The sequence below is a fragment of the Camelus bactrianus genome, chromosome 3 (genome assembly GCF_048773025.1).
Source record: "Camelus bactrianus isolate YW-2024 breed Bactrian camel chromosome 3, ASM4877302v1, whole genome shotgun sequence".
In the NCBI taxonomy this organism is placed as follows: Eukaryota; Metazoa; Chordata; class Mammalia; order Artiodactyla; family Camelidae; genus Camelus; species Camelus bactrianus.
In genome coordinates, this window is record NC_133541.1 from 141,386,866 (window position 1) to 141,407,887 (window position 21,022).

At 42.9% G+C, this 21,022-nt stretch overlaps 1 long non-coding RNA gene across 1 annotated transcript; it reads left to right on the plus strand.

The window, feature by feature from the left end:
* The first annotated feature begins 17,611 nt into the window (after positions 1-17,611).
* Positions 17,612-20,075, plus strand: LOC141575459 (uncharacterized). The gene is made up of 3 exons (XR_012503056.1): positions 17,612-17,806; positions 19,182-19,280; positions 19,965-20,075. It is a non-coding gene; the product is annotated as an uncharacterized LOC141575459 (long non-coding RNA).
* The last annotated feature ends 947 nt before the right edge of the window (positions 20,076-21,022 follow it).

The window sequence follows — 21,022 nt, forward strand, 5'->3', positions numbered from 1 at the left end:
CTTTTTCTCTCTCCCTGCAGGGACTCTTGTAATGTGAGTGTTACTATGCATGCTGCTGTCTCGGAAGTGCTTTAAACTCATGTAGCAGGCCTTTTCTTCTTGCTTTTTTGATTGGGTGTTTTTCATTCTGTCTTCCGGATTGCTAATGGATCATCTGCATTGCCTAATCTTCTGTACAACTTGCAGTTCTGCTCTGATTGGTATTTTTTATATTTTCTAGTTCTTTTGACAGTTCTCCCGGTGCTCATCTCTTCTTTTTCCCAGTTCAGTTATCATTCTTGTTGCTATTGCTTTGACCTCTTTGTCAGGTAAAGTATTTGTTTCTTTTCATTATGGTTATTTTGTTATTCTTTCATTTAAAATGTGTTCTTGTGTCTTCTCATTTTAACTTTCTGTATTTCTGTGAAATTAGGTGAAACAGTTGCCTGCCCCAGAATGAAAGGTGTCCTTGTGTGAGAGCATACCTGTGCAGTCTTCTGTGCCCAGTGGGTTTGTTGGGAACAGCTGGACCTGAAGTGATCCTGGGCTGCCCTCTTCCCCCGGGACGTGCTGGCAGCCGCTGCAATGGGGGCAGCAGGGCTGGAGTCAGAGTGGCTGGAGCCAGTTCCAGGTTGAAGCAGAGGCTTCACCTCTGCTCAGTGACTGTTCCAGCCCTATCAGGGTTGGCACGGGGTCCTGTGGGGCTGGAGCAGGATCTCTGTGGAAGTGGGGTTCTCCTGGGTGTGGTGGCAGTCTCTGGTTTGGGATGTGGCTGAGGCCTGAGGGCTTGCAGCAGCACTTCTGTACTGGTTTTACTTTTTCCCCAGTGTGCACACCTTGGCTAGAGGGTGGATTGGCGCCAGAGAAATTGGGGCTGCACCACTGAGCTGGCCCCACCCCGTCAGGCGTGCACAGGAAAGTGAGTTCTGGTGATGGCAGGCCCTGCCCTGGTGCTGGTGCTGTTCCCTGCAGAGTGTGTGCGGGGACACTAGCTGGCCGTGACTGCCGGCCGTCTTTTCAGAGACAGGGCCACACCCACTCCAGCACCACTTTCTCCCACGGTTTGCACTCTCACTGGCATTGGAGGCCTCCACCTGAGTGGGGAGCAGCACCAGAAAACGGAGGGAGGGAGCAGGAGCCTGGGGGAGTCCGGGGGTCCCCCTGAGCCACCCCTGCCAGCCGGCCGGAGCCCCAGGCAGTGTTCAGCCTGCTGTGTCCCTGCCGTGACGGGGAGTCAGCGGGCCTCTGCACAGGCTGTTCAAGAGCAGTGGCTCCGCATCTTACAGTGCCCCAGCAAGCTCGCTGGTTTTCACTCCAGCTGAGGGGACTGCTCGTCCTGGTTCTGAACCCCGTGCCTGGGTGCCTGACACGTGCTTCAGACCAGGACATAAGGCGTGGGTTGTTGTCAGGGCTGGAGCACCTCTGTGACATCATGCTGTCTGAGCATGGATGCCCACAGCTCCTACTGTCTGTGGCTGGTGGGGAGCCCTGCGGGAGTGGCTGTACATCTGTCTGGCACAGACAGATGGGGCTCGTTATGATCATTCTTTGTAAAGATAGTATAAGGACAGGATATGCCATCTGGTTTTCCAAGGGATTGAATATTATAATGTGTGATGTGCCCCAGCTGCCTCGTGTGAGCAGCATGACTGCAGGTGCTCTGGGTCCAGGAATGCAAACTCCAGTTAAGCCCTTAGGAACCAAAGGAGCAGGTCCTAAAGGAGTCTGCTTACTCTAAATGCTCTTACTCATGCCAGTCATAGGGAAACACCAGATTAAGAAATGGATGCTGCCTGAGTTTAGTGTTGAATTATTATAAAATGTAAGGAACCTACAAGATTCTGGGTAAAAATTAATGCAGTGACAAGTGAAAATGATCCAAGGAGTACATACAGTAAGAAACAGAGTCCTGAATTTAATCATCTTGTCTGATTTTCTCAGTGGGTAGTAAATAATTAGGGTTTTGGCTAATTTTGTTTTGATTAAACTATAGAATGTGGTCAATTGTGAAGTGTGAAAGTCTAAGGATGTTTGTAGTAAGGGTGCTTGTGATGACACAGTTTTGGGGGTTAATGATTGCTGGGATGGATGAAATCGGCTGGCTGTGTATGCTGGTGGAAGAAGAGACATTGTTGATGCAAGTGGAGGCAGTAACAGAAAGGAGGCTAGTGAAAAGTGGAGGCTGTGTCAGTTGATTCAGGAGCAATAAGCTGATAAGGCTGGTTACTAGGCCATAAGGTTTAGTGTTAATCCAGAGGATATAATTTTGGTAATCGTGTTAATTGTATTACTATAATGTTTGGAATAATGAGTTTTAGCCTTGAAGAAGGTTAAGATTTTGGACACAATCAGTACCGCAGTCGCTGGATCCCACAGCTGTTCGTGATGGTCCCGGTGCGGCCACACAGGCGGGGAGCACTGATGGCAGGAGTTATGCCAGCTCACGTAGAATGGGTGCTGAGCGTGGTGACAGCGGCTGTAATGAAAAATGATGATATTGTGCCATCTAAGCATAGTAATTGGGGATGTTAAGTGTGATTTATATATTAGTATCCATATAGGGTAATGTAAATGCAAAAAGGATAGTAAAATAGACTAATGCCATTTGATAATTATGAAGTTAATTACAGTTTTATTAGTCAAAATGTTTTTGTTTAAAGTAATTATCATACATTCATTCTAATCCTTTTAAATTCATTCATAGGCTAACTTTATGGCTACTAGTAATGTGATTACAGTTTGTGCCATGAAGAGTTTAGTTTTTAGGTTACTCTTCTGAAATGCTCAGGGTAGGGGTAGGAGGAGGGCAAATTCTAGGTCAAATATAGGAAAGTAGTGATGACTGAGAGTAAGTAAATGGAGAAGGTGGGCGTGCTGGCCCTATAGAGTCACATCCACACGTGTGTGGGCTTGATTTTTCTGGACACTGACTAGAGGAGGTCAGAGTGCAGTCAGGACAAGCTGTGAGTCTGGTAGTGTAGTGGTGAGTGATGTCGGTATAAGCTTTATTGTTTCTCCAGTTACAGGAAAAGCTGTAGACTGGAAGTCATTTGTTCTATTTAATACTAAAAGAATAAAATGCTCATCAATAGATAGAGATCTGTAGGAACAATCAAACTATCTACAAAATGCACTATCAGGCCACTGACTGAAATACAAAATAACGAGATGTATAGGGAAATTTTAGTTGGGACAGGAAGCACAGAACGAGAAAAGTAGAGCCAATCATTTTGTGTAGTCAGTGGAAACTTTTAACCATGAAAACTACTGAGCCAAAAACTCCATCTGAAATTGAATTTTATATTCTTCTGACACTTGCAATAATATAAGTTCTTAGAGGAACTGTAATGAATCAAACTTGAAGAATTGTTTATGACTTCTTTCTGTTAGATGATGGTGAGCGCAAGTGAGGGGAACTTCAGAGGCTCATAGAACTGAAGTATTAAGAAGTTATTATGGGAACTGTGTGTGTGGTCAGTGTGTTGTTAGGTGATGTGAGCACATATCTTTATCTTTTTTCTGATCAGAAGGTAGATGGTCATTTTAGGATCTATGTATATTTGCCTGTGTGTGTGTGTGTGTGTGTGTGTGTGTGTGTGTGTGTGTGTGTGTGGTGAGAGTTTGGTCGTGGGGAGAAGCACTGTGAACTTACCCACCCTGTACTGAGAGCTGTAGGACATCCTTCCCTGCTAAAAATGACCCTGCTCTTGTCACCACATCCCCACCCATGACAGCACTTCTTTGTAATGAATGTACATAATGTCCTGTTTGTCATGGACCAATGCAATGCATCCATTTATAGTTCATAAAGTTATTTATAATTTAAATTAAAAGTACTTATATGTATGATGGATTTTATGTTGTTACTCTTATTTACCTTGGTGCCCGAATTAATGGTAATAGAAGACCCATTTCCTGAGACAAAGTTGACTTGCCGTTAAGAGTCAGGATCCCTAATGAACACATCCTCACCGTTTGTCCTGACTGATGCATGACTTAAAGTCATTGCAAGAGGAATTTCCCAAGGAAAAGCCAACGGTCTTCCTCAGAACCTCAGGGAGCAGGTCACAGGATGGGCTCCAGGTGGAATCGCTTTCCATGGTAGATCTTAGTTCAGGGTAAAGTTACAGCACTCACCGCCCCGAGACACTTAGGTGATTCACACCCCCTCTGTCTTCTCATCCATAAAATGGGTTATTGAGAATGTTGTGTAGTTGGAACACTGCACTTTGAATTTGGTCAGTTGGCACAGTTTATTGCTTAGTGTGAGACCTCAATACCTTTGACCTGATGCTAATTGGTGATTTACAGTGTGTCCCATTCCTGAGGGTTGGAAGGAATTCTGATTGACAGTAGGAGGAGACCCAGGATCCCTGAAGCCTGCTCACCCTGGATGGGACTCAGTCCCTCCAGGCCAGGGGATCCTGGAGCCAGCACAGCGCCTGAAGCCCGGCTGTGGGAGCAGGAAGGCCCAGCAGTGTGGTTGGAAACACAGCCCCACTGGGCCTGTGAGCAGTCGGGGTCAACTCCCCACAGGGCAGGAGGGTCTCTCTGACTCCTGAGACTGGCAGGCCCCATGTGCTCAGTATTTCTTGATTGAGTGAACACAACCACCCCCCATATCTAGACACCAAGTCTTCCCACCACCCCAAAAGATTTTCTCAGGCCCCCTCACAGCCAGTACTGCCCCAAAGCACAACTTTGCTTCTGTCCCACCCAGGTAGTTCCTGCCTCCTTGAACCTGTGTGTAAGTGAATCACCCAAGGGCAGTGTAGGGGGTGTGACAATATATAATTATTTTTTATAATTTTATATATTTTTGGCAAAAACCATAGGGCTTATTTTTATGCATGTGACATTCATACTTAAAATTAATGTGTCACCTACAAGTGTACTACAGATAAGGACAGCCACATGGGTGTGGCGATGTGATTAAGATGGTGTGCTGTTAAGATCTCCATCTTGTGGACGTTCTCTCTGCATTTTGTTTGCAGTGCTGAGCGAAGGGGAGAGAGGACTTCCCACCTTGCCTGTATATTTGATTCCTCCTGGTTCTGTCATTGTCTACCTAATATGTTTTCAGCCACTGCCCAAGGGAAATCCTGGGAATTTGGAAAAGGAGGAGGGAGCACCCAAGAAGTAGGGGGCAGGGGACATCAGTTGGGCAGGACCAGAAAGCATAAGGTCAGAAAAGTTTGCAGAGAGGACCCAGGGTTAGATGGCAGTTGGTGGTGGGGGATCAGTTAGGCGGGGCACATTGTAAAAGTGACATCACCCAGAATGTCCACTGTGAGGTCACAGGGGCAAAGGCAGGTGATTGGTCGAGAGAGGACATAAAGCATGGGGCGTTGCTAAGGCAGCGTTCAGACAGGAGTAGTCTTGGAGGGAGGCGTCTGGTCCCCTCCAGCTGCTCCTGAGAGTCCGCTTGCCTGCTGTTTGTTTTCCTGACCTGCTGACCTCCTGACCTGACTGAACCCTCCTTCCACCCCTCAAGAGCTTGATTGGCCCTCATCCTTTCTGTGACCCCCTTCTCCTCCCAAGTGCCCAACCCCTCTTCCTGTCACACTCCCTCCCCACCCCATCACCCACCCCTCCCCTCCCCTCCCCTCCCCTGTCCCCTCCCCACCTGAGAGGACCAGGACATGTAGGTGATGGGGATGTTCTGGTCCCACGTGCTGGGGTGTACTGGATATGAATATACAACTGTGAGTAAACATCGGGCATCAGGTGTCCTCCTTTTTCCTGGGCTCTTTCACACTGTGGTTAAATAGATACTTTCTCATAGGGTCCTTGATGGGAATGCATCGTTGGTGAAGCCCGAGGCTCTCAGGACAGGTTTCTTGACCAGCCTAGAGTGGCTCTGGCCACCGGCATCCTCAAGATCTGAGTCCTATCAGGACCTCTTGGACCAAACAGCAGGTTGACAGGATGAAACCTGAATTAGTTACTTTATTGCATCAAAGAAGGAAGTGTGAACATCCTAAAAGCCATTGAGTTGTATGCCTAAAATGGGGGAGTGGGTGAATTATATCTCAGTAAAGCAGTTTTTTAAAAAGCGAGAAACTCCTATTTACTCGAAGTCATAGTGAGACTGGCTCCCGGAAAGCTTGTCAGGATCCTGCTTCAAGTTGTGCGTGTTCCGGTTCTGTCCCTGTGTGGTGTGCTCTCCTGTGTGTGCACCCTTCCTGGTGGTGACGTCTGGCAGTCCTGGGAGCAGTGGGGTCTCAGCACTGGGTTGGTGCTGGTCTCTTAAACAGGGAAATGTCATCTCTGCTCTGTGCTTTCTGGTTTGTTAACTTACAGCAACTTTGTTTTTTCTTTGAAGTGTATTCTTTTCAGAAATTTTAATGTAACAAAAATATTCAATAGCCCTATAAATTTTAAAATATTTTTATTGAAGTATAGTCAGTTTACCATTTTGTCCATTTCTCATGTACAACAGAATGCTTCAGTCATATAGGAAAATACATATATTCATTTTCATATTGTTTTTTTTAACATAAATTACTACAAGATATTAAATAGAGTTCCCTGTGCTGTACAGTGTAAACTAGTTGTTGTCTACTTTATAGAGATTAGTATTCATGAATCTCAAACTTCCAATTTTTCCCTTCCCACTCCCTTTCCCTCTGGTAACCATAAGTTTGTTTTCTATGCTCTAAGTCTGTTTCTGTTTTGTAAATAAATTTGTCTTTTTTTTTTTTTTGATTCCAAATATAAGTGATATCATATGGTATTTTTCTTTTCCTTTATGACTACTTCACTTAGAATGACATTCTCCAGGTCCATCCATTCCCTGTTGCTGCAAATGGCATCATTTTATCATTTTTATGGCTGAGTAGTAGTCTATTGTGTAAAATATACCACAGCTTTTTTTTTTTACATTTTTATTGAGTTATAGTCATTTTACAATAGTGTGTCAAATTCTAGTGTAGAGCACAGTTTTTCAGTTATATATGAACATACATATTTTCATTGTCAGAATTTTTTTCTCTGTGAACTAGCATAAGATCTTGTATATATTTCCCTGTGATATAGAGTATAATCTTGATTATCTATTCTGCATATGCCTGTCAGTATCTACAAATTTCAAACTCCCAATCTGTCCCTTCCCACCCCTCAGCCCCTTGGCAACAGCAAGTTTGTATTCTATGTCTGTGAGTCTGTTTCTGTTTTGTATTTATGCTCTTTTTTATTTATTTTTTTTGGATTCCACATGTGAGCAAACTCATATGGTATTTTTCTTTCTCTTTTTGGCTTACTTCACTTAGAATGACATTCTCTAGGGACATCCATGTTGCTGCAAATGGCATATTGGTTTTTTATGGCCAAATAGTATTTCATTGTATAAATATACCACCTCTTCTTTATCCAGTCATCTGTTGATGGACATTTAGGCTGTTTCCATGTCTTGGCTATTGTAAATAGTGCTGCTATGAACATTGGGGTGCAGGTGTATTTTTGAAGTAGGGTTCCTTCTGGACATATGCCCAGGAGTGGGATTATTAGGTCATATGGTAAGTCTATTCTTAGTCTTTTGAGGAATCTACAAACTTTTGCACAGTGGCTGCACCAACCTGCATTCCCACCAGCGGTGTAGGACAGTTCCCTTTTCTCCACAGCCTCTCCAACATTTGTCATTTGTGGACTTTTGAATGATGGCCATTCTGACTTGTGTGAGGTGATACCTCATTGTAGTTTTGATTTGCAATTCTCTGATAATCAGTGATAATGAGCACTTTTTCATGTGCCTGTTAGCCATTTGTATGTCTTCACTGGACAATTGCTTGTTTAGGTCTTCTGCCCATTTTTGGATTGAGTTTTTTTTTTTTTCTTATTTAGTTGTATGATTTGTTTCTATATTCTGGCGATTAAGCCCTTGTCAGTTTCATGTTTTGCAAAAATTTTCTCCCATTCTGTAGGTTGTCTTTTTGTTTTGCTTATGGTTTCCATTGCTATGCAAAAGCTTCCAAGTTTAATTAGGTCCCATTTGTTTATTTTTGCTTTTATTTTTATTGGACTTCTAGCAAATTCTTAGTTATCCCTTTCCTTTTTATCTTGGAGGCTGCCCCCAGGGACTCTGTGTCCAGCTAGGTTGATGGGGGAGCCCTGAGAGCCGAGCTGATGTGAAAATCAGTGGCTGCAACCTCCTGTGATGTTTACAATGAGGAAATGCTCAGGAGGGATGTGACCAGGAGGTGGACGAGTTGTCTTTTTTTTAGTGACGTGTCCTTGTGAAGAATGTTGATTTCCCCAAAGCAAAAAGTGCCCTTCATGTCTTTAGAATTGTCTAAATATAAAGAAAATTCAGATACATGCTGTGAAATTTTTACTGTGTCAGGATAAATCACCTCCACACCCTAAAAAAGAAAGACTGAGAACACCTCATGGATTTAAGTGGTTTGTTCTGATACGCTTCCACCAGATTCTTACGGACCTGGAAAAACTGAGTGTCAGGAACAATCTTTGCACTGAAGCAGAATCAATGCCACATGAACACTCCACCCAAAGAAGAGTCTGTTCTGTTTCTTTTGAGCCTACTAAGGAGGGCGTTTCTAGGTCATCTTTGTTGGGATTTTTTCCCTCAAAGGGAATGAGGCTGAGTTCTCACAGGTTAGTCAGCCCTCTTTCCCTACCACATCTTTGAGCATTTGGATAAACTAACTTGTCCTTCTCCACCGTTGCTCATGGCCGCTGACAGAACCTGAGTCCATCGGCCCTGATGGATAGACTTTAGGTAGGAGGCAGCTGCTGACGTCAGCACTCAGACAGTGCCGTGTGTAACAAGCATGCCCATGGTGGAGGGGGTTTTACCAGTTAGCGACTAGATGGTGATTGTTTTTGTGCCTTTTATCTGCATGTCTCTCCTTTGTGCTGAGATCCACTGCTCTCTCAGATGGCAGCTATGCAAAGACAGTGCATGTTTTCCACCAGCACACATTTTACTGACCCCAACTGTGAGAGCTGACAATGACAGTGTTACTGATTTCAGAGGCTGCTTTCTAGAGGGATTTTATTTGCACAAGACTGAAACTTGGTGTCTAGATAAAGTACAAATTACATTGTGCATTTATTCCCTCCTATAATACTTATAAATCTAGTTTTTACAAAACTATGTGTTTGGCTTTTGTTTTGGTGACTGAACATTCCAGAAATACAAATTAATTTTCTTGGTGGATGTTAATGGACGTAGGTGCAGTACTGTGAAATATGCATGTAAATTATTTTTACTGATTATTTTGAGTTCTCTTTTTATGTAACTTCATTCTTTGTGTAATCTTGTATAATATGATTAAAACTCTATTATACAAATCCCTATTTATTTCAGAAGTCTGACATTACATGCTCTGGTTCAGAATCAAAGTGAATATTGAAGAAAACCTCCATGGTTTTTAGATAGTTGGGCTAAAATATATCATTAATTTTTGCTGGAATAGTAATTTTGACATTATTCTAAGAGCTGGTCTGCTTTCTCACTCATGTCCAGTCTATAAATGTAGAAATACATCTCTGTACATCTCTCTGTATTTTAACACATACCTTCATTGCTCTTTCCCCATACATGTTGGGTGTATTTTTGGAGACATTTCATAGGGGTTTGTCCAGGTACTTCATGAACATACAATAGAAGATGGAGGCGTCCCATGCCCTGTAGGTTTGTGTTTGCTTATTTTCAATTTCAAGTTGGCTTCTACATTCATAAGTTAAGTTCTGTTAACTATTTTAAAAATATTTGCAATGTGCCTGTCAGCAAAGTCAAATCTCTAACATTTTGTGTATCAGGTATTTGACGTATGTGTGCAGCAGTGAAACTATTACCAAATCAAGGCAGTAAACATGCCCACACTCCCAAGAGCTCCTTTGAACTCAAGTGTCCCTTCTCGCCTCTCTGTGGAGCTATCTGAGGATGTGGTTGAGGGTTTCTAAAGATGATTCTCTGTGACATATACTCTGGGAATGTCTTTGAGGTTCCTCATTATATCTAATATCTTTTCAGATCCTCGACACTCTGATTCTCCTTTTCCATCCTGCGTCTGATGTTTATGAACTTCTGTGGAAGCTTATTCTTCTTGCTGCCTCCTGGGGAGTTTCTATTTTTCTCTTGTTCGTCTGGAGGACCGTCCTTGCTGTAAGTATTACTAAAGTACCTGACAGTGTCCTTTTAATCACACCTAATAGGAATTTATATAGTCACTGGACATTTTATTTGCCTGCCTGGGGCAGAATCCAGGATTCTTTTCTTTGTTTCCTTTTAGATTATTAACTTGAACACAAATTAGTTTTGAAATGGAAATTTGTTGCAAAATCTTTATAGTAAGAACTCATTGAGCAAGACAACAGTATATTCTCAATGAGACAATGGCAATTTATAAACTCTTCTCTTCAATAACAAAACAGGAAGGTTAAGTATTTGGCGAGTCCATCTATCTCTCCACCTGCCCCTGCCTGTGTGTTGGGTGACATTGGACAGGGAAGCTCAGTGTTCCTGAGCAAGTGTGAAGTTAAGGGAACATCTGTGGTTTTCTGTTTGCCCTCCATGGATGCATTCTTCTATTGCCACATTATTGCCACTGGATCTTCGACACTGTGATGATTCTCCAATATCTTGGCAAGGTTAGGGGCTGGCCTCAGTCTCTGATCATCACTTAAAGTTTTGAATGAAGAAATATGTGTTAAGGGTCAGGGAAATGTGTCTTTACATGGTATTACAGTGGAGTCCTGCCTGGGTTTTTCTGGACTATTACTCTTCATACGATGACTTGTATCTCAGTCAAGAAGCACGTTCGCTTCTTGAAAATGGTCGCTGTCCATCCTGCTGCTGTGTGTGGTTTCACTACAGCCATTACTCACTTTCATTCTCGTCTGATGTCTCATCTGATGTCCGTTTGTTTTTAGTGGTCTTGACAAATCTTACGACCTCATATGTTACAATTGCTTATCAATTCAACAGTCAACTCTGTATAAGACTTCAGAAAACCTTTCATTGAATGAAAGGGGTGCATCTTAAACTTAGTATAAAGATTTTGCCTTTATTTTTCTTTTAGTTTTCTCCTCTCTGTCTCTCTCTCTCTTTTGAAGGTTACACAACTATCCAGGTTCTGGACTTAAGTGTGGATGTTTGGTTTGAAAAAAAAAATTAGATAAATGATGCATTACAACAACATATCATGAAAATAATATAGTTCAGTGTTGTTAAATGTGAATATGCGTTATGAAACTTGAATAGAGTGATGTTTATTTAATAGAATGTAAGCAGATCTTTTGTTCTAAAATAAGTTATTTACCATTGTGCTATCAGAAATGGTGAGTGAAAGATCATGCCTTAAGTAGGAAATTCTGATTTTTCCTGATTTTTAATCATATTAATTGTTATGCTGTACCAAAGTGATAATTGTGATTTCAATGGATTACTATTTTGATAGTATATTAGAAATTATAGATTTACTAATTGTATGTTTTGACTTCAAATTTAATGTTTCTTCCTCTCCTAGGTAAAGCCTCCAGTGTGTCAAGGTAAGGTATTAGGGTTTAGTTTCCTTTGTAATATTTTCTCAATACCAGGATTTGATGTGGATTTTAATTCAACTAAGAGTAAACACAATGACTTCTGATGTCTAACTGACTTCTCAACTCTTGAAAATTTTACTCCTGCAATGGTGTCTAAATGACATCGTAGAGGAAGTTGACATCTATTGAGCTAAGAGGCCAGGAGGGTCACAGGAGTAGGGAGACTAGGATGAGTTTAATTTTGCATAGCAAACTTGAGGAAGCAGGTGATGAGAAGAGTCTAATGTTTGGAGTGTGTCCCTAATATGACCTGGCTCTTGGTGAAAAGTAAAGATGCTGAAACACTACTTGAGCCTGTCAGGACTCTCCAGGCTGAGGGAGGGATGCAGATGTAGCCAGGCGGTGTGTGTCACAGCAGAGGGGCATCCATGGGCTGTGACTCGTAAGTGAAAGGAGCCATTCATGGCAGTGGGGACTTAATGGAAGTGATTCAGCCTGAGGATGATGCTTTCTATGCAGGCTTCACACTCTGCTGACCGAGTGGGGCTGTGCGTGATGGGCAGGGTGGCTGCCCGGCACTCAGTAGGCCCTCAAGGGCTGCTGTTGGTGACAGTTGATGCAGAAGGGCTGGTGCTGAGAAGAGGGATCTCAGCATCAGAGCATCACCACTGGGCAGACAGAAGACACATGTGCACTGTGTGGTCAGATGAGGGACTTAGATGCCTGAGGGAGGAGTCTGGTTCTGAGGGCTGCGTTCTAGAGCTTCACACATGGAGTCGCCTGTGACTGGCTGTTTTACATGTGCTGCTTTCCTGAAGCAGTGATGGTAACATTCTCATCCTGGTGATAGAAAAGCTTGTCATTTAGGGCCTGTGTGTTATCCAGGTCCTCCAGTGACTAGGTGGGGAAGCCCACATGGTACCAAAGTGTTTAATTCCAGTGACCTTGTCCTTCAGGGCCCCCAACATGATTTTCATGAAAGATGATCTTCCAGGCAGCAGGAAGACACTGGAGGCCAGTGCAGGCCCAGTCAGGCAACGTTTTGAACTTGCCTTCTGTGGTGTTGCAGATAGGGCCTGGCTGTGGGGTGAACATGCGTGGAATAAGGGTTCTATTTTTTTAAGCAGGGGCATGTTTACTTACCTTAGTAATTGGAGGAGAGAATGTTAAGGGGACAGGATGCTTGGTTTTTCTTTTTCATCTCTGGTGATGTCAGAAGTATTTGAATGATTGAATTTTCTAAGAATGGTGCTTATAGCTGGTAGAGAATTTAGGGGAAGACTTTTTATTGTGTTTCTGCATCTTTGAAAAAAAATAAACTAGGAATCTCAATGATCTCACATTTAGAATGCCACTAAGATTTGCTTCCTTTAGGCACAGTAGAAAAGCTAAAAGGTTAATTATACTCATAGTGCCAGCCAGATATGTCTCTACTGCTAATAAATCATGATAATTCTATTCTACTGGGTTTTCTTGCCAATATGAGAAATTGCTTCATCTCCTTTTAGTTACTTTAAAGCAGATGACTGAGCAGAGCAAGAATTTGGAGAATGAAAACAGAGAACTTGCAGAAAATATATCTGCTTGGGTGCAGAAGGTATCCTTGTCCTTTTGCTTTTTTTTTTTTTTTTTTTTTTTGTGATTTTACCTTCAGTTCCTCCCCACTCTGGCAGTTCAGTTATTTGGCTCTCTTTCCCTTCATCCTACTGTCCTGTTCCATGTGTTCCATAAGAGGTCTAGGTTCAAAGCAAGTGTCCTAGATAAAAAAAAAAAAAAAAAAAAACAAAAAAACCAAAAATCAAATTTCTTCTGTAGAGCACAGGGAACTCTACTTGATATCTTGTAATCTATAATGAAAAAGAATGTGAAGACAAACATAGGTGTATATATATATGTAACTGAAACATGCTGTACACCAGAAAATTGACACATTGTAACTGACTATATATCAGTAAAAAAATAAACAAAGCAAGTGTTGTAGATGTAAAGCACCACTTTCTGTATTAGTGGAAGGGGTCACACACAAGATAGGTTCAGCTAGCAGTGTAATTAGTATTTGTAATTCTGTTTCCTTCATTACATTTTTGCATAGACCAACAACGCAAAGAAATGCTTAGAGGAGGCCATCAGGCAAAAGAAGCTGCCCTCTGAGAAAGCACTGAAGTTTAAGGTACGAACCTCTTGTTAGATTACATTCTGAAAATAGAAATGAAAGTAATGAGTAATTGTTACTAATTCAATGTTTCATTGAATGAGAGCTTGAAAGCCATTGAGAAGGTGAATGAAAATTTGAATGACATCATTCAGATTGTTCGAGCTAAGCTGCAGGCAGTGAGGGACCAGAACGCCAAGAACCCACACCTGGTAAGAGCTGCCACTTTGACCATAGCCGTGCTTCTGAGGCTTTTTGTGCCCTGGGCGAGCTGCGTGCACCTGCTCCTCCTGCTTTTGACCACAACAGAGTGTGAGAGCCCAGGAGCGGAAATTCCCTGTGAACAATGACCCAGAATTTCATGGACTAAAACCTCTGTGACTTTTTCCATTTCAGAGACTAGGAAATATGTCTTATTTTCACAACCTAGAGAGTTTTCTCACCACTCACACTGCCCTCCAAGATACACAGAAGATGCCAGGAAATACCTGAGAAGTTAAGGAAGTTACTAGACTAGGTGCACAGTTCCTTGCCCTGTTGATGTTAAACAGAGAATTTTCCATGTGAATTTGGGTAAACTTTGTTTATATTTCACCAGCAACACTCATTTGTGAGCTCTTTGACATGAGCAGTTTCCCACCCTTGCTTCCACTTGTCGTCCAGTCGTGCCCTCCATTGTCCAGGGAGGAGGAAGCCTGTGGAGGTGAGGAAAAATCTGTGCCTGGAGGTCTTTTTTCCACATTTCTTTATGGGCTTGACATTTGTCCTGGGCCCAGCCTGTATCAGCTGCCATCACAGGAAACTTAGGCGTAGTTGTGGGTACTGGCTGAGAAGGGACAGGATTCCAAAAGGGTTGAAGAGAAGCAACTGCCCATCAGAACAAACCAAGACTTTCTGGAAGAGATTGGCCGGCTGGCAGTGGAAGAGGACCAGCTGAAGAAGGAAATGCAAGATGCAAAGGGTCAGAATGAGCTGCTAGGATGCCCGTTGCTAGAACTTGAAGGAAGAGGCCCTGTCTGCTGTAAACTCTCAAATGGAGCACTGACTTCAGCCCCAAACCGAAATTCAGGGAAAGTCTCAGATGCTTTCAAGCATATGTAAGGGAACATATAACACTTGCTTTCCTTTCTTTATAAAATTTGTATGTTCAGAATCATTTCACTGCCTTAATATCTTCTGGAGAGAATGCTCACGAAAGTCTTTGGACATGTACCAGGGCTAATATATTTATTTTCTATGGTTTGTTTTGCAGTTAACAAAATACTTTGTTTCTGGAAAAAAAAATTACACTTTTTAAACATATCACCCTGAGTTTTCATTGAAATCTTAGTACATACTTTATTTCTGTCCTGTGTGAAGATACTGGAAAAAGGAACATCTCCAGAGAACTTGAAAGGTGCTGTTTCAATGAATACTTCAGGAATTTGAGGTAAATGCCTCCAGTTGCAGCAGGATTTCCACTGTACACATTAGCTTTCACAAGGAACAACAATCTCATGTCTTAGAAGATTAAATGTTGATATCTACTCAAATTATTTTTCTTGGGAATTTAGTCACCAATGAGAATGTTTTAAGTTGAAATTGCTCTTAATAAATCTCATGTCTGTGAAGCCACAGTGAAATCTGAAGAAATGCATGTGCAGGAGGACGTTCAGCTCAGCATCAAGAAGAGAGTAAGGATTGTTACTCACCCCCAGAGATGCTTACCTCAGAGAACCGAGCATCACTGTGTCAGTGTTTAATTGTGCTGTAACGCACGGAAAGCAGATGGCCCATCTTAGCTGATTCCAAGCGTATGATTCCTCTCATGTTAAGTATGTGCACATTGCTGTGGATCAGTACTTCTTGAATGTCTTCTCATATCTATCTTACAGCCAGGTGTTTCGAAGACCAGATCTGAGGATTCGATGCAGCGAGCTGTGACAACAGGGGACTGCAGCCTGGAAGGTATGTTGCTTGTTGGGAAGAAAACCTTACATACAGGATTCCTGGGAGATGTTGTGGCTTCAGTTCTAGACCCCTAGAATAAAATAAATATAATAAAGAGAGTTAAATAACTTATTTTTAGGGTTTTTTTTTTTTTGGTTTTCCAGTGCAAAGAACAGTTAAGTTTACACTATACTGTAGTCTATTAAGTGAGCAATACCACTGTGTCTAAAAACCCCAATGTTCATAACTTAATGAAAATACTCTTTATTACTAAAAACTGCTAGCCATCATTGGAGCCTTTAGTGAGGTTTAATCTTTTTGTTGGTGGATGGTTTTTTTTTTAACTTTTTTTTATTGAGTTACAGTCATTTTGGTGGATGGCCTTGAATTAACATTGGTGGCTGCTGACTGGTCATTGTGGCAGTTGCTGAAGATCGGTGTGGCTTTTGCAATTTCTTAACATAAGACCACAATGAAGTTTGTGACAGGATTCTCTCTTCCTTTCAGGAACAAGTCCTCTGTCACAGGCAATTTGACACATTTTACACACAGTAGAAATTCTTTCCAAATTGGAGTCAGTCCTCTCAAACCCTGTGGTAAATTATCAGCTAAGTTCATACGCTCTTCTAAGTCCTTTGTTATTTCAACCTTCTTCACAGCATCTTCACCAGTTGATTCCATCTCAAGAAACCAATTTCTTTGCTTGTCCATAAGAAGCAGCTCCACATTCATGCACATTTTATCATGAGGTTGCAGCCAATCAGTCTTATCTTCAGGCTCCACTTGTAACTCTAGTTCTCCTGCTATTTTCAGCACATCTGCAGCTCCATCCTGCACTGAATTCTTGAGCCCTTCAAAGTCACACATCAGGATTGGAATCAATTCCTTCCAAACCCCAGTTCATGTTGATATTTTGACTTCTTCCCATGAATCACAAATGTTCTTAATGGCATGTAAAATGGTGAATCCTTTCCAGAAAATTTTCCATTCATTTGCCCAGACCCATCATTGGTGTCACTGTCTATGGCAGCTAAAGCCTTCCAAAATGTATTTCTTAAATAATAAGACTTGAAAGTCATAATTACTCCTGATTCATGGGCTGCAGAATAGATGTCGTGTTAAGCATGGAAACAGCATTCATCTCATGCATCTCCATCAGAGCTCCTGGATGACTTGTGCATTGTCCATGAGCAGTAATATTTTGAAAGAATTTTTTTTGTGTGTTTTGTTTTGTTTTCTGAGTAGTAGGTCTCAACAATGGGCTAAAATATTCATGTTGTAAATAGATGTGCTGTCATTCAGGCTTTGTTCTATTTATAGAGCACAGAGTAGATTTCACCTGATTCTCATGGGACATAGGATTTTCATAATGTTAAATGAATATTGGCTTCGTTAGCCGCTAACGGGAAAATCAGCCTGTCCATTGAAGCCTTGATGCCAGGCGCTGACTTCTCTCCAGCTGTGATGGTGCTGGGTGGCCTCCCCTTGCAGTTCTCTGCATTGAAAACCTGTTTTTTAGTGCAGCCACCTTCATTAGCTGTCTTAGCTTCATCTCCTGGAGCACTTACAGCAGCCTCTGGGTCAGCTCTTCCCGCCTTACCTTGCACAGGTATGCAGTGGAGATGGAATCTTGCCTTAAACTTCATGGGCCAACCCCTGCTGGCTTCACACTTTTATTCTGAAGCCTCTTCACCTCTCTCAGGGTTTATAGAATTGCTGAGAACTAGGGACTTCCGCTGGATTAGGCTTTGCCTTAAAGGAATGTCATGCCTGTTTTAATTAAAATGATAAAGAACCAAATATTTCAGAAACTACAAAAATGTGACACAGAGATAAGAAATGAGCAAATGCTGCCAGAAAAAAATGTCACCAATGGAATTGCTGTACTCAGGGTTGTTACAAATCTTCAATTGTTTAAAAATATGCATTACCAGGGAGGGCAATAAAATGAAACATGCCTGTAATAGCAATGAATTTGCACTGGGAAGGTATAAAGGGGATTCCTGCCTTCAGAATTCTCTCCTTTCTCCACTCCCCAGCACAGCCAAGCTCTTGAGTGCACATGTGCACACACAAAGCCAGTTGTTTTATGTTTATAGAGGGTAAAAAGAAAATGCAAGACCACCATGCTGCATCAGGATCTCTGAAAGAACGTGAGGAAGACGGTTTCCAAAGGCAGGTGAAGAAAGTAAGTGTCCTTGATGAAATCAGTGGACAGAGATCTATGGACACTGAAGGGTAAGACATTCCCGTGTTAATTATGACAATGTGTGAATGAATGTGTGGAGTTATGTGGATATTGTAATACGTTTCAGAATACTTACCACCATATTTTCTTTACCATATTCAATCAGTACAGATGTGCATTTATTTTTCAACCTTGATTTCTGTAATCTGCTGCTTCTGTTCATTCTAACTGGTTACCAGAGTCTTGTTTGTATTTAGTTTGAGATTTTAGCGGGTTCTTGGACCAGATTTAGTCACTTCATTATCTGGATCCCCCTAGGTCCATTTTTATTGTCCTTAGGTTTCAACCACATCAAAGTGTCATGACCTGCCATGTGTCTATCATTTTTAAAAAACTCTAGACATTGGGTAGAAAATAGAGAAAATTTGAGGCCTCGTGTGAGGTTAACTTGCTGCAGAGAAGGTGGGCATTACAGCTGGCAGGTGGTCAGGGCGCCAGCAGCGCTACATCCTGTTAACCCGGTTAGCAGCTGAGATCAGTCAGTGCAGCCAGCTTTCGTGAGGCCCGTGTGTCTCCTGTCCACCTTTGTTTCTGGCATATAGCTCTCGTGGATCCCAGCTAAGTCCTGTGGGTCTCTCTAGGGATCACCTTCGCTGACGGACAGTGAGCTCCAGCTGCCTGACTGCGGTGCCTGTGCGTAGGGGGCACCGGCTGCCGGGCTGCTCTGCATCTCAGTGGTTTCCTCTGCAGTTACCGGGTGACCCCCAGGGAAGGTGGGCCCAGTCCTGGGCTTTCTTCTTCTCCATCTTGGCCTCATGTCCCTTTCTGGCTTGTTAGAAATTTGGTACATTTGATCATGGATTTCATAATTTGTCCAGAGTTTCCTGTCATTCTCAGGGAGAGGTCATGGACATCACACCCATTAACCCGCTTTCAAAAACAAACGTTTCCTTATATTTCCTAAAGGATCAGGTTTTGCTCCAGGTTTTGACTGAAATCTGGGCTCTCTGTGGGAGATATCAAACAAGTCATGAACGCTTGCTTTACCCTAATGTGTTTGGTTGTGATGACTTGGTCAGACACTGATTCCCACGTTGAAACACAGTGAGCTCGTGCTGTCCCAGGCACAGGAACCTGAGCCTGGTGGGGGGGCGCAGAGCACACCTCACGTGGGCTTTTCCTGTGTGTTTACTTTATGCATAAATGATTAGGGGTGGGGACGCTGAAGGGAAGCCCAGATACCAAACACTTGCCAGAGGCCTGAGTGTAGCTTTTTCATATTTATTAGTGGGGGTACTTTAATTCTTTCCTGTGTATTTATCAGCCTGAGCATTTATGGGGAAGGGCGAAAGGAACATGGAATTCTTCCCTTCCAGTTTCTGGGAGGGAAACTGGCAGAATTTCAGAGTTTCTTTCCCCTCTCAGGAAGGTGGACATGAACGGATGTGAGCTGGTGGGAAAGCAGCAGCTGTTGGCAGCAAAGGAGGAGGCAAAATTGGCTGAAGAGGAGACAAGATGGTACAAGTGAGTTCAGCTCCTCTGCACCTGTGGCTCTGAAAACACCTGTTGGATTTTTTGAAAACTTCTCTAAAATGTTTAGACACAATATCATAAACTGACCCAAACAAAAGACATTTGTATACATGGCTTCACACAGGAGGAAAAGTGTTAAGTTTTACATATGTTAAGTTAAACGTTTAACTTTAAAAATATTAAGTTACTAAGAATTTCCTGGTCCCAGTGCTGGCCAGACTGAGAGGAGAGACGGTTCACAGAGATGTTTCTGAAGGTGCTATAAACCGTTCTCACCCTGAGGATAGCAGTTTAGTGTAGCGTCAGTCGGACCAATAAAAATTCCCGTGCTGCTGGGGAGACCCAGGTGTAAGAAGTAGGGTCAGGATGTAAGGAAAGGAAGAATCAAGCTTTGTGATGAAAGATGCTTAGCACAGGACACGTGAGGGAAATGCTGAGAACGGGAGGGGGAGTTGTGTCCGCGCAGAACCGGGCAGGCGTTCAGTAACAGTGACGGAAGGAGTGGCTGCAGCGACAGCTTTGCACCTGCTGTGCTTCTGCAGCCGTGTGCAGTGTGTCTTGAGCGGTGAGATGATGTGTGTGAGTGTGCAGTGCAGATAACATGGACTGGGGCAGATTATTTAACAGCATACCCAGCATTGTGTCTTCTCTGATGGAACAATTTGTAACTCATAGGATAAGACTTGAAGAATGTCACGGGCAAATGCGGGAAGCAGAGATCATTTGGAGACACCAGGTAACCTGCCTTCCTCCTGACACACCGAGTCCTCAGCACCTGATGCAGACAGTTATTGTGGCCCTGAGAACCCCTAGCCATGGGGTGTTTCTTGATGTGTTGACTTTTTCAGGTCACTCTTGCCGAGAAGAAGGACCAAGACAGCTCAGTAAGAATTTGTTTCCTTCCTTCCCTTTGTGCACAGTTGGCCACAACTGAACGTGGATGTGTTTTTCTCCCACAGCTCAGGGCTCAGGAGCTGGAGAGGGAAATCTCTGAATTGAGAAGGGAAAACTCTGACCTGAGAAGGGAAAACTCTGACCTGAGAAGGGAAGTTGCCCACCTGAAACAGAGGTACAGAATTTTGACACATTTTTACGGGTGTTTTGAGATTTTTAAGGACTGGTTGTTTTGTGCCTAGTAGAGGAATTGGTGGTGTAATTTGTATTGAAGCCATTCTTTATCTTTAAGATTGGATGCAATCTGCAGACGGAGGCAGGCAGAGGAATACATGAGGCAGGATCCCACTCCAGGAGGACCGTACAGGCTGCACCCTCCCCTGAGAGGTAAGGAGCACACTGTGAAGTGCGGCAGCTCCATTTCTGCAGCAGGAGCCGCCCAGTGGGCTGCTTGTCCCCATGGGTAGTTGTCGGGTTTCCTGGACACCACACCACACACTCACTGTGGGGAACAGGTTCACAGCTGAGTGACAAGATGCTGTTTTCTTTACATGCCACCAGCCAGCAGGGCTCTGTCCCCTGTGAGCGGTGGAGCTTACGCATCTCCAGGGACTGCGGGCCGCCCCCCAGTCTCTTGGTTGCCTGGCGTGGCTGGCATGGCTGGTTTCTGTGCACTAGAAGACATGAGTGTCAGCCCTCTCTTCCTGCCTGGACACGGTTTTGAAGGCTGAATTTTCTTCTCATTTCAGGAAAATAAAATGGATGACGTTTTAGAATGAAGGCAGTATGTCATAACGAGAAAAACATTTTTTTTTCATTTGCCTTGGTGGATAAATATT